Below are 5762 nucleotides of genomic sequence, written 5' to 3'. Positions count from 1 at the left end.
CTGTTTCCCTCCCCACTTCTTCTTCATCTTTCTCTCTTTTTCCTCACTACTAGCTATGAACATGTGCCATTCCTTCAAATAGAGTCAATCTGCAAGTATTTCTAAACCACTACAGCTGATACATAAGAGATCTGATCTAATACATTTTTACAATGAATTGCCACACATGTGTTACCCTATGTCATGCTAAACTGATCTATCTCACATGCACATAATCTGTAAAAGATTTTAGTGGTCAAATGATTTGACTTAGGAGTTTTTTTTAACTATAAGGCTGTGACTTGTCTCCTGTCACATGATGACAGCTATTAGCAAAGTTAGATCTAGAATTCATGTGTCCTGACCCTTACCCAGGGCTCCGGCAATTACACATAGTGAGATTTCTGTTTCAAAGCCCATGAGTCACTACCTGTGGAGCAAAGTTACTGTTTTCAGGGCCCAAGAGATGGCTCAGTAGAATAAGTGCTTCCCTGGCAAGCACAAGGGCCTGAGTTCAATCTCCAGTTCCACCAAAACAAACAAAACTTACTGCTATGAAGAAGCTACTTCGAAATCCACATGTATATACTCACACCCCTCTACACAGAATGTGTAGTTCGTTTGGCTGAGGAACAATTATGAATCTCCTAAATTCACTCAAAATAAGTATAGTGAAGTATTATTTGAATGGGAGCTATAGCAGTAGAGTTTCTAGAAGTAAAGTAAAAGACTGTTACCTAAAAGCTTGTCAATCAAGCTACAGAGAAGGAACTAAGGTACAGTCAGAAGACAAACCCAGGTCATAGAATTCAAGCAGTGTGCTCTCTCATAGATGAAAGTGCACATCACAGATTTGAGAACAGAATGGATTTTTAAAAAAGGATCTAGAAAATGAGGAAGAGGAAATGATAAAGCTCAGAGCAAAAATTAATGCAATGAAGACTAAGAAAACAATACAAACAATTAGTGAATGGAAAAGTTAGTTCTTTATAGGAATTAATAAAATTGATAAACTCTAGGGCTGGTGAGATAGCTCAGCAGACTAAGTGCCTGCTTAGGCAAGCACAGGAACCCAGGTTTGATCTCCAGTACCACATACCACACCAGCCCTGCCCCCAGGGCATGCTGAGCCAGCCACAGAGTCCTGGGTGTGGTGGAGCATGCTTGTAATCCCAGCTCTGGAGAGACTGAAAAAAGGAGGATCACTATGAGCCCAAGCTGTGTAGTGAGAACCTCTACCAAATACATTAAAAGAAAACTTTTTTAAAAAAATTTATAAACCCCTAGTCAACCTTATCAAAAAAGAAATAACTCAAATTCATGCAATAATGAATAAAATGTGTGAAATCACTACAGATCCTGTGGGAATTCAGAAGATCAATACCTTCTCTGAAAATCTTTACTCTCACAGGATGAAAAACACAGAAGAAATGGACAGATTCCTAGAAATGTCCAAAATTACCAAAGCTGAATCAATCAAAAATACATAAAATATTATGAATAACCTAATATCAGTCAATGAAATAAAAACATGTGATTAAAAAGTTACCAACAAAGAAAAGCCCAGGTACTGTTGGATTCACAGCTGAATTTTACAAGAAATTTAGAGAAGATTTAACGCAAATACTCCTCAAACGCTTTAATGAAATTAAAAGGAGAAAATTTGCCTTAACTCATTCCTGGAGGCAAGTATTACCCTGATACCAAAATGAGGGAAAAACCCAAGCAAAACAGAGCATTACCAGACAATCTCCCTAATGACATAAATGTAAAAATCTACGATAAAACACTATGCAGCAAATCCTCAAGATTATACAACATGACAAAGTAGGATTCAGCTCAGGAATGTAAGAATGGTTCAACATACACTATTCAATAAATGTAATACATATATCAATGGAGCCAAAGACAAAAATCACATGATCATCTCAATAGATGAAGAAAAAGTTTTGTAAAAACTTCAACACTCATTTATGATAAAAACTCTTTAAGAAATCAGAATGGTTAGTCTTTAACTCAATCTCATAAGAGCCACCTATGACAAACCAAAAGCCAACATGATAATCAATGGACAAAAAAATAAATCTTTCAATGTAAAATCAGGATTGAGACAAGAATGTCCACTTTCAGGACTCCCTTTCAAAACAGTTCTGCATAGGAAAGGAAAAAGTGAAATTATCATTATTTCAAGACAATATGATACTCTATAGAGAAGACTTCAAAAATTCCACCCAAAGATGTAAGGATTTAATAACCAAATTTAGTAGCATAACCGGATACAAAAATCAACACTCAAGAGTCAATAGCCTTTCTTTCCACAACAACAATCTCACTGAGAGATAAATTAGGGAAACCATCCTTCACAATATTATCCAAAACCATGAAATATTTAGGACTCAGTGTAACAAAGGAAGTAAAAGCTCTACACAGTGAAAATTATAGTACTCTGAGAAAAGAAATTGAAGAGGATTTCAGAAAATGGAAAGCTATTCCTTGCTCATCATCAGGAAGAATCAATGTTGTGAAAATGGCCATACACCCAAAATTGTTATGCAGATTTAATTCAGTCCAAATTGAACTAACATGAGCATACCTCACACATCTAGAGAAAACATTCCTAAAATTCATCGGGAACCAGAAGAGACCTAGAGTAGCAAAGGCAATCCTGGGAAACAAAGACAAGGTAGGAGGCATCACAATTTTTTTATTTGAAATTAGGCTTCAGAACTACCATGGGGGTTGGGGGGGGACAGCATGGTAATACAAAAAAGAAAAAAACAGATGTGAGGATCAATGGAACGTATTAGAAGAAGCAGACACAACTAAAAACACATCCAGCCACCTTATCTTTGATAAAGACTTGGAGAACAGAAAACATGTTCACTGGAAGAAAAGAAAGCCTCTTTAATAAATGGTGCTGGGAAAACTGACTTCCCATGTGTTGAAAATTAAAACTAAGCCCATGTCTATCACCATGAAGTAAACTGAAGTCAAAATGGATCAAAGATCTAAATATTAAAACAGAAACACTAAATCAACAGGAAGAGAAAGTAGGTGGAAATCTTGAAGACATAGAGGTAGGTAGAGCATTCATAAACAAAAACCAAACTGCACTGGAAATATTTCAAAGGATCAACAACTGGGATCTCATCTTATTAAAAGAGGTTTTGCACATCAAAAGAAATTACCAACAGAGTGAAAAGAAAACCCATGAACTGAGAAAATAAAAATTAGCCAACTGTTCCACAGACAAAGAATTTTTCTAGAATGTATAAAGAATTTTTAAAAATCAGACCCACAAATTCAAAGATTCATTCCAAAAGTGGGCATCTGGGATGAATGCATACTTCTCAAATGAAGGAATGCAAATAAATAAATAAATGAAAAAAAGTTCAACACCACTGGTTATTTGAGAAATGCAAATTGAAGCAACACTGAAATTACATCTCACCCCAGAAAGAATGGCTATCATCAAAAAATCAACAAATAACAAATGCTGGAGGGACTGTGGAGGAAAGCGACTCATTCTGGTACGACAACTGTGAAAATCAGTGTAGAGATTTCTCAAAAAAACTAGGATTAGGGCCAGCCAAATAGCTCAGCGGATTAAAGCAACTGCAAGCAGGAACAGGGGGTGGGGGTTTGATCCCTGGGCCTGCTGTTTCAGCCCCACCCCCAGGGCGAGCTGAGACAGCAATTGAGACTGGGCATGGTAGTGCATGCCTATAATCCCAGCTCTTGGGAGGCTGTAAATAGGGGGATCACTATGAGTCCCATCTAGAAGTGAGACCCTGAACACCCTGTAGACACTTCCCTAAAATACAAAAAGAAGAAAAAAAAAAAGAAAGATAAACTCAAGGGGTTTTTTTTTGCCATAATTTTATTGATAAACAAATAGCAATGAGACAGATTCAAATCAAATCAGTAGGACAGTTTCAATAATTAACACACTGCATACATTCTTCTTAGTGGTTAATTGCTGTACAAGATGCGGACTTGATATCCTATTTACAAACACCATTAGAACAAATCATTCTATTCATTAAGAGAATGTAATTATATATCTATCCTAACCACTTTGAATACACAGATACAAAATGGACATTCATCTGTATCCCCTTTTTTTGTTAAGTTCCGTTATTTGAATATTATAGGTGTGTAAACTCAGCAAAATATTCTAAAAGAGTCCAGTAGCCCATAATAGCATTGGGTCTTCCGCTTAACTGGCAATGTCAGAAATTGTTGACCTGAGTCCCCCACAGCTCAACATAACACCATGGCTTTACTTCTTATATTTCATCTCAAGGTTTTTATAGGTAAATGGATACAACTACAAACCATACTCATAAGTGAAATAAATCAGACTAGCATGTGTAAACCTCATATTGTCTTCCTACTGTAAGAAGTGAGTGAAGAAGATCCAAAAAGTACAATAGATAGTATGAAAGGGAAAGAAACTCCTCAGAAGAAAAAAAAAAAAAAAACTGGGCTGGAGAAAAGGAGAAAAGAAGGGAGAAATACACTCTATCATTTCATTGAAAAGAACAGCTAGTGCTTATATTGTTTGATCAATTTTGCATGCCTATATCTGGTACTCTGAAAAGCTACTTTGAAGATAACAATAGGCAATATAATAACCACCATTAATTTTCTATCACCATGGTTTGAAATTATGTATTGTTTGGGATCTTATTTAATTTTCTTTAAAATACAAATTTAAAAAAGAAAATGATTGGGGGATATCAAGGATCCTAAAATGGAAAGTTCTGAGTGAGAGGTAGAATATCCCAGGGATGAAAGTCCTATACACCTCACAGGTAGTGTATGGCACAGGATTCCCTGGAGGAGGAATCCTCAAAACATACTTAGTCCCTGGCATGGAGGAGGTTCCAACCTCGGTCACATCACATTGCTGCAATTCTGGAATAAAGGGCATAACCTCTTCATTTACAGCCTCAACAAGTTGCCACTATCCTTCTTGCCTTTGTTCATCATCAGCTTAACATATCGATATCCAAATGCATGGAAACAAAGTCCAAAAAACCAGATCACAGAACTACAGGCAGAATAGCATTAAAGGCTGCCATATCGAGCCCTGGAGATGGGTCGAGATCAGAAAGGATAAAAGCCATGACAGGACATTTGCAATGTTTAGGCAGAAGTCAGGGAAGGGAGGCAAAAAAAGGACATGCAGTGGGTGGTTGGGAGTGATAAACATGATAAGTGGGTTAAAATGAAAAACAGGGAAACTTTTCTTTGTAATCATTCTACTCTACATTTTCAAAACAAACTGGAACATCTAAAGATGCTGCCTGTTATGGCTAGCTGTCTTTTGATTTGTAATCTGCAATAAGCAAACTTTTTCCAAGTTCAAAAAATATTCTTATTACTTCAGAGAAACAAGATGATAATGTTTAATTTTCTTCATTTCCAATCGGTCCTAATTATTTTATGTAAGAATTATAAATCAACACAGGACTTAAAGTACAACATATCAATATCTGATGGAAAATGCCTGTTCCAGGATATGCCAAAATGTTTGATATTTCGACAGATGGGGTAAACCGAACTGCATATATTGCAGGTTAATAATTAGCTTCTCTTCTGGAGGGTTAACAACCTAAGTTAGCAGATCAAAATTGGAGAAAGGAAAGGTTGCATGGTTAGCCAACATTTTGGCGCTAGCCTTTCAAGGTCAGTGAAGACTCGGGACATAGGAGAACTTGTACTGTAAGAACATTTAACTCAGTTGTGCTCCAAATTTTCTGATCAAGAAGATTATG

This window comes from Octodon degus, unplaced genomic scaffold, assembly GCF_000260255.1.
Source record: "Octodon degus isolate 3935 unplaced genomic scaffold, OctDeg1.0 scaffold00080, whole genome shotgun sequence".
In the NCBI taxonomy this organism is placed as follows: domain Eukaryota; kingdom Metazoa; phylum Chordata; class Mammalia; order Rodentia; family Octodontidae; genus Octodon; species Octodon degus.
This window is presented reverse-complemented; position numbering follows the sequence as displayed.